This window comes from Dryobates pubescens, chromosome 11 (genome assembly GCF_014839835.1).
Source record: "Dryobates pubescens isolate bDryPub1 chromosome 11, bDryPub1.pri, whole genome shotgun sequence".
Taxonomy (NCBI): domain Eukaryota; kingdom Metazoa; phylum Chordata; class Aves; order Piciformes; family Picidae; genus Dryobates; species Dryobates pubescens.
This window is the reverse complement of record NC_071622.1, coordinates 21,643,591-21,652,607: the sequence shown is the minus strand read 5'-3', so window position 1 is coordinate 21,652,607 and position 9,017 is coordinate 21,643,591.

The window sequence follows — 9,017 nt, the reverse complement described above, 5'->3', positions numbered from 1 at the left end:
TTAAAAATTTGTTTTAAAAGCTATTTCCTTTTTGTTTTAAAAAGGTTGGAAGTGGGTTAAGTAACCCTGTAATGAAATGAAATGGCTTCATTTACCCTAAGGAATTCCTGTATGTGGTTTATTTTCTCGAAGAGCTGATAAACCATGGACAGATTTGATGTTGGTATAAGCTCCACATTCTTGCTTTATGTGAGTTTTGATGAAATCTGGAAGCATTCAGTCAGTGCTCAGTTTGGCTTTTTCGTTTCATAGAATGTGATGGCATTGTATCTGCTGACATAAATTATTTGCTCTTTATGGAAGATCGTTGTCTTAGCATCTGCAAAAAAATGTTGGTCCGTAAATTGTTGAAGTATGTGATTGGTGAATGAAACTCATCAGTGTTCCATTTTGTTATGTGAATAAGTGTATCTTGTGTAGTTCATAATCATTGACTTGTAAAACAAAGAAATGAAAGTTTATATGTATATGTGATTTCTTATATTTTGTGTACTAATACACAGTGAATGTAAATTGCAAAGCCTCATTAAAGTTATCAAACTGTATCTTGAGATTTATGGTATTTTTGCATAACAAAAGTCATCTGAAATAGTTATGTGGTTATGACAAAATCCCTCACATTAGAATCAAGCCTACCACTGCCATTCACAGTGTTTGTACACTTTGTTGTTGTGTGAGTAACCCAGTGGTGTAAGAGGAACAAGATAAAATTCTGATGATCCATACTTAGAAAATGCAAGTAAAATGAAGCTTGGAATTAAAGTGTTTTTATCCAAGTATATGCCAACATGTTACACAGGCTCTGATTAGTTTCACATATACTGGGAATCCTGAAATAAAAAAGAGTTTTGCTGCTGGTATTGTGCTTTGATCAGTGAGGTGGTAAGCTGCAAAGACAGCTCAGGACAGGATCACTCAAGGATCTGTTACTACTGAGAGTGATTTGATTATCATTGCATTTCATCTCATGGGAGAGCCAGCAATATGCTGTGCTCCATGATTAGCAAATTATATGTTTTTATGGAATGTGAGATTGTAAGAAAAGCAGTAAGATAGCTTCACACTATGATCTGAGTATTGCTCATGCAGGGAGAAAAGGGCAGTCTGCTTAGCAGTGTACCGATGATCAGCTTAGAGGTTGGCTAACCACATCAGCAGTCACAAGCTGCTTATTTATGGCTAGGCAGTAATTAGTGTCTCCAGAGCAGGCAGGGGCAGTAAGTGTTCTGGTGGAAAGAGAGTGAATCTCATTTCTGACTAATGACTGAGGAAATCCTCAGGGTGGGTGAATATATTAATCTAATTGGGAACTTAAGCAATGGCAGGCTGTACCACCTGTATAGCCCAGGTCCTAGCCTGGGCTGAATCAACCTGCTGAAGCGAAGAAAGCATCAGTAACAAGTTGATCGTGATGGGGATTAGGCAAATATTTGTAGTTTGGTACTGAGATGCAGAGATCGAGAGCAAGGTTCAAGGTCTTTTTATCTGATTCTTGAGGTGATGTGTCTACCTTGTGTGTTTATTTTCAGGTATTTATATAGAAATGTTTTTGTTGCTTTAGTGGGATGATGTTAGGAATGATTTCAGGAACAATATGTACCAATTCTGTAGCCATGGTGATCCTTTAGGATGTTGAAACCTTTCAGATGTTCCTTGCCTTCTGATGCACTCCTCCAGGATGTTACTAGTAATGCAACGCACCACTGATAAGCTGCATAGATTGGCATTAGATTTAATTCTCAACACCTGCATCCAGGGAAAAGCACTCAAATCCCAAAGGTATTTTTAACACCTGTTCTGACTTATATTCATTCCTATAAAAAAAAACAAAAACACCCAGATGTTCTCCAGTTTAAACTTCTGTGATCTGCCATGATTAAAAGTGGCAAAACTGGTCTTTGATTTCAGCAGACAATGATTTCCTGCTGAATGTAAATTGGTTTTAATACTTAATGTGCAATCTCAAATTCTAACAGGGTAATGGTGTTCCAAAGATGAGATAAAAGAGAGGCTATTTAATATAAGTAGTTTGTATTCTTGACATGGCCCTGAGTTTACAAGCTTATGATGAGTACCCAGAACCCACTGATATTTGGTGTATATCTCAGATGGAAAATATTGCACCTTAGTGCTGTGTTAATTAGTTCAGCAAGGACTTGCTTTGTATTCTCATAGAAATAATTTTTGAAAGGTGAGCTGCTACTTACCAGTGGATGCAGCAATGCAGGGGGTGGTGGTGTCGGTTGTGCATCTCACAGCTTCTTGTCTCAGGTGCTGGAGCTGGGTAAACAGCAGGGAAAAATATCATATTTGATTCTCTACCTAAAACAATTATCACAGCTCACTTAACCATGATGCATGTTTATTAGTAAATCCAGTTGGATGCCTTGGAAGACCTTTTTCTGTTGTAAATGTAATTCAGACTGTTAAGTAATTGATCCCCTCTACACTGGAATGTTCGCCAAGCAGGTTCTTGGGCTGCTGGGGTGCTTTTGGAGTGAGCTGGCTGAACCACAGCTGGGAGGATGACATGTCTAGCCACGTGTTCTTGATGCTGCCTTTGGTGTTTAAATGCACTGTGAGGTGATTAAACTTGCAAAAACGGCAAAAAAATGAGTTCAGCAAAAGAGGTTGTAGCTGTTTACAGGCATAATGAGTTGCTTTATTGTAGTGCCAGAAATTTTGTAAGAGTGAAGCAAAGAGAGCATGGTGGGGAATGCATCAGCAAAAGGATGAGCATGGAGACCTCCCTGGCTTAGGAGATGTTAATTTTTCTCAGCTGTTTTGTGAAGCAAAGAGAGCATGGTGGGGAGTGCATCAGCTAAAGGATGAGCATTGAGACCTCCCTGGCTTCGGAGATGTTAATTTTTCTCAGCTGTTTTGTGAAGCCATGCCCTTGGGTGGAGATCAGGACCTACATTTACTTATCTTTATAGGGTTCTTAAATGTAACACACAGATTCATTAACACACATTTTTGTCAGGCTTTTCCAAGCTTTTCTGGTTATTTAAACTAATTAGGTCACTCTTATTTTTTTTTTTTTTTTTTGGTGAAGGTTGGAAAGGGCAATGGCTGGTACAAGTTTTTCTCTGTTATTTGCTCTTCTTTGGTAAGTAGCAACCCATATTTCTTGTTTTCATTTCAGTTGAATAGTGTTTGGCAAATCAAAATACATTTGCAGTCTGAACGGTGTAGCTGGTACTCTGCTTTTATGTAGAGAGATACAATATGCTTCTGTAACCTACAGTTTCTGGCTCAAGTACCTGTTATAGCTGAGTACACATTCTTAGCAGGCTTCTCATTCTGAGATCTGAACTAGGGAGTGTGCAGGAAGGGTCCAACCCTAGTAGGACAGCAGAACATAAGTGTGAGGATTTCCAGCTCTTCTCCATGCTCCTTCCAGTACCAAAAAAAAAGATTTTCCTTTTTCCCTTTTTTTTTTTTTCCCTTTGGGTGGGGGGGGGAGTGGGGGTGGGGGTAATTCTGGTGGTGGGGTGGGAAGGATGTGATGGGACTCTGGTCTTTAGGCTAAAAATTCCCATCCAGTGCTGGAGAAATGTAGTAGTAGTTTGATGACTTTCTAGGGGTGATATATGTTTAGAAGCAGCCTGAAAATTGTGCCAAACTAAAAGATTATGTCTGGCTCTCTACATTTTATAAATAAGAAACAAGAAAAGCAACAAACATATTTGCAGCAAGTTACAGGAAGAATTAATAACATAAAAATGCCAAGCATCTAGTCGGTCACAACTGTTTACTGTAATAGGTCTGACCTTCCCCATGTGGGGAAAAAGTCTTCCTGTAACATTCCTGAACTCCAAATGATGGTACTGTTGAGGACAAAGCTACCTCACTTGTCTCTTTTTCCTACTGCCTCTTGTAAACAAGATCACACCTGAAGTTATTGGGTAATGATTAAATATTAAAAATTAAAGTTAAAATTGCAATTAAAAAAAACCTCTGGTTTATAATTAGGAGAAGTGAAAGAGTGAAGTAGATATACTAAGGACTTGGCTTCTTAAAACACATTCATGTAGTCTTAAAAAAATGTCCTGTGGTTGCAGGAATATAGACCTGTATCTATCCAGCTGTTTAATTTCAGCACCATGGTTGCAAAATAAATGGTTGCTACAGGAGTTTGCAAACATAAATCCATTTCACTTAAAAAAAAAAAAAGAATTACTGCCAGTAGGAGGTTGACAACTTAAAATACTTGAGGCAAAAAACTGTTATCATTAAATCATCACTAGCAAGTAGCTACCATTCCCAGCAGAAGTTTCTGTGTGTTTACTTTCTTCTGAAGCCAGCAGAAAAAAATACTTGACTTTATAACTGATAATGTAATGTAAAGTATTCATAATCTGAAAAATTTTCTTCATTGGGTTACATCTTTCAGTCTATTTTTGCTTCAGACACACTGGAAGCAGATCTGCATGGAAGTGAGGACTCTAGCAGAAAGAACTTAAAATAGTCCATTCCAAAGCATCCTGGTAGCCTAGACTGAAACTTTTGCAATGACACTTGGATAAGTGATAAAGCCTAATTTCCATTCCAGGACTCAAGTTTTTATTTTTATAACTCCTGATGAGCAGTTACTTCTAGTAATTTCTAGGGTGCCTTAATTTTCATCCATTAAGTTCTTCAGATGCCTGAAATATCACATGCTATCTGATGCTCCTTCAGGTCTGTATAATACAGTTGAGAGAGAAAAATGAAGAAGGAAGAACTTTAATCCATGACTGACTGGAGCAATTCAACCCTTACTTCCTAAAACAGACATCTGTGTTGAAAATATTATGGTTTCCAATAACCACTGTGACTGACCCCCTGGCAGGGAAGAGGCAGGACTCTGTAATGTGTATTTGAAGTACTCTCTCCTCAACAGATTACTGTGCTGAGCCCTGGGGTCCAATTATTGCTTAAGTGAGAGCTCTAGAAAATAACCATAAAAAAATCCTCTGCCACTTCAGTTAAGAAGTCTAAGGTGTCTTAATCTGACACAACATAACTAACACCATACTACTTCGGTAATCCTCTGCCTCCTGCTTTTACACAGTCATTATGCAAGGCCTTATATTTAGCAAATGGCAGGGGGTCTTGGAAAACATTTATAACAAAAGAAACACAATTGTCAAGGGAAAGTTAACATAATTCACATAGGAAAAGTAACTTTCCTTTTTCAAATGCTTCAGGTCATCAAGTGGGGAGCTATGCCTCTTGCTGTAATTAAGCAGGGATGAGTCTTCCAACTTGCATACTTCTTCTTTATTAAGAATTATCCATCTCACTGTAACTAATTTAAGAGGATGCTCTTTTGATAAAGGGGTAAAAAAAGGCCCAAAAGGCCCAAATGAATCATCGTAATGCCGGTATCCCAATAATGCAACCTCACCTACTATGTCAATAAACTATATGCTCATTTTTGGTCACAATTTTTGCTGTGTATAGTCCTACTAGTGCTAAAATGTCAGTAGTTAATGAAAATAGACTGAATTTAGGATGCTAATGTGTAGAAAAATAACACCATGAGTCAAAGCCTTGTTAAGTTATGTGTGAGTGCCAGTGGCTCCTGCCAGTGTAGTAATTAGTGGTGTGTGGTCAAACATAATGCCATGTTTTGCTTAGTTCATTTTGCTTTCTCAGCTGTGAAAATTAGAAATGCCACTTTAATTTCAGAGCTGTGGACTGAATAACAGGAGACTCAGCCCAGATCTTTATGTCTGTGTACGGCATATTCTCTATAGAAATATAGATGTGCAATCATCTTGCAGGGTAAATGTTTAGCAGTGAAATATAATAAAGCAGTGATTTGACATAGATTATTAGGAGTTGCTGATGATAGTGAAAGTTGGGGATTTTTGCATACACTATTTTTTTTCCATAGAAAATCCTTGGGAGTTGTAAATAAAATAAAATCCAATATTATGTTAGACTTTGTAAGTAAGTGTCTTGAGTGAGATTTCAGTGCTAATGCAAGGCTTCGATCCTGGATATGTTATTTATAAATTAGATAATAAAACATCTATAAAAAACCAAGTCAGTAAAGCTTCGTAAAAGGTAAAAATCTCAAATTTCCAAGAAATTATGCAAAGTACAGACAGGGAAAGTTACCGACGTTCTTGGCTTTCAAAATAGCTTTTGACAGAGTCCAGTACCATGGTCTGAATGGATGAACTTAGCCCATATCTCCCTATCTTAATCCGTGTATCCAAACAAGGGAAAAACTTGGCTGGAGACAAGAAAAATTGTATAAAGTGGGTTAAATGATAGTGTCATAAAAATGCCAGCAGAATCCCAGCCAGAAGAGTCACTCTTGATGATTATTCTCCCTCCAGGAAACAAGATGATGTGGCAATGTTTCCCCATCTGTTTTATGCCACAGGTTACTCCAGAAAGACCCCCAGATAAATCCACTTGTTCCTCTGGGTGACAATTCTGTGGCTAGGATGTGATGCTTCACCAGCATTAGCAGTTGGGCCATGGAAGCCCTTCAGAGGTGAGGGATGTTGAAGCCAGCTGCAGTGATGTGTAAGTATCCTCGGGAGGCTGGATGGAGCAGCTAAAAGCCCTGCAAGCCACCAGCATCAGCAGACCCCGCTATGCAGTTGTCAAGGTGGGTGGAATCAGTTTATAACTGACTGGTATAAAACCAGTTGGTGTGAAGCTGGGATGGTGAGATGAATAAGCATTCTTTTCATTGTGAAAAAGAAGGAAAAAAAAAAGTCAGTCCTGTGGTAGATTTTTAAAAAAGTAAAGCATTTCACCTGAAATACTGTTCTGTGAGAACATGTTGCCCAGAGGGCAGCTCCAGTACGCATTCTTCTTGGGATCCTTATTCCTCAGTGAGATTGAGGTCATGTGAGAGCAATAACTAATTCTATGTTTTCACACTTGCCTCAGGCCTTTCTGACTATGTGCACTCAGAGCAAGGAAATCTCTCAAACAAGCCCATATGAAAGGTATGTACAGCTCTCAGGAGCAGAACAGGAATTCCTCATTTGCTTGAGACACTTGGGTTTCCTTCCCTGGGCAACTTAATAAAAGCAGCCTGCAAATGTAGTCAGTGATTCCGTGTTAAGGGATTCATCTGACATGTAGCAATCTCAGAGTAAAATGTGTAAATAAATTTCTGGGATATAAGCTTTTTATGTGGAAAGCAGTATTGCTACTTTTAGGAGTTGGAAGACCATTTAAAGCAGGGCTGAATTATTTTTTTTGCTGGTGTTTCTGATGCTGTATTCTGCTACCCAATAAAGGAGTTGTAACTGTCACCTTTCTGAGAAAATTTTTGATTAGAATGCACACACTGAAGAGCTTTAACTCTGCTGGGGGGAACACGAACAGCATCTGCAACCCCCATTCTCTACAGGGAGAGTCTGCTTGGCCAAGGATATCAGATCAGCATTGTTGCTTGTTACTTGCTTTCTCTACAAGGAACAACAGTGTGCTACTCATTTAATGCCTTCTGCGTGCTGTGCTTGCTTGTGTAGGTGTCACTCTCTAAAAGCTGATTCTCCCACTGCTACCAGTTTGCAGTGGCTTGTTTTGATTTGGAGATGAGTTATATGAGCTGTGAGATTCGGTGAATGATTCCATTGCTACTATGGAGCGATGATTCACCTTGCAGCATGTCATGAGTGCAATGTGTCTGCTGGTCCTAATGTCTCAAGTAAGCATGGCATTCCACAACCACATGGCTTGCCTAAGACAAAAATAGATGTCTGAGCAGGGTTAAAACAATGATCCTCAGTAATGCCACTTGTGCTGGAGACAGTATGTTCAAGTTCTGCCATCAAGAGGAAAGGAGGATCTGGGTGACTTCAGTTTTCATGGCAGGACTTATCCTTCCTAGTTGGGACTCCATTCCAGATATGGTTATGAGGAAAGTTTCTAATTATCTGGGGAAGATGAGTAAGGAGATTGTTCCCCAACTCATACTAATTTATGCAAAATTTGGTCACTGTTAGCTGATGACTCAGATTATGTGCAGCAACATGTATGAGGCAACGTGCCACTATTTAACAAACTATTTACCAAAACAATGCAGAAGCTGCAAGAAAACATGTCACAGTGCACAGGCTCCACACTTTTCTGGCTGTTTCTTTGTGAGCCGTTAAAAATGTTAATTTGCAGTTTGGCGCTTTGCCTCTTTGTTTGACCCTGTCCAGTGTGTCTCACAGGATAGAACTCAGTTTGTTTATATTTAACATAGTTTTTATATTTTAAGATTCCGTATGGCCACAGAGACCTAACAAAAATGTATAAAAATCTTTGTAGTTGCTCTAAATGTATTAATATGTAAACGAAATATCTGATGCATTAAAGGACGAATCTGACAAACGTGTTCTTGAGCCATCATGACAAAACATTCATTCCTTAAAAGGATTCCAAGGTTATAAATTACCCCATCAGAAGGCTTTATTGTCTTTCACCCAGCAAAGAAACACAGTGTCAAAACTAGACGTTGTTATGCCAACTTCCAAAGCATCCAGCCAGCTTCACATCCCCAGGCTGCATAGCTCCCCAATTTATTCAAAGCTCCTTGCATGATAAACATAACTTGCTTTAATCATTCAGGTCAAAAGTGTTATGGCATTCTAAGCAGAAGTGGTTAGAAAAAGTAAGAGAGAATGAAGATTGTTTAGGCAGCCTTAAGAGAATTTGAAAAATAATAAAAATTGACATCCATATTGAAAGCCACTCTGGTTATTTTAAAATATTAGTAATGGGCATAAATTGTTATACAATTGCAATTGAGTAATATGGAATAATTTTCAGTATCCACTAGAAGCTGAATGGTCATATGTCTTCCTCATTTCATTGTTGTTGCACTCAGGATAAAATGCCAAGTGCAGGATGTTCCCTAACTATCCACGTTGGTTTTTTCCTTTTGGGATCTTGGGATTCTCAGTAGATTTAGAACGAGACATAGAGTTCAGAAGACACTAGTGAGAACTCCTTTGAACGACTTCTTTTTTCTAACATCTAGTTCTCATTTATTTGTATTATATTTTAAT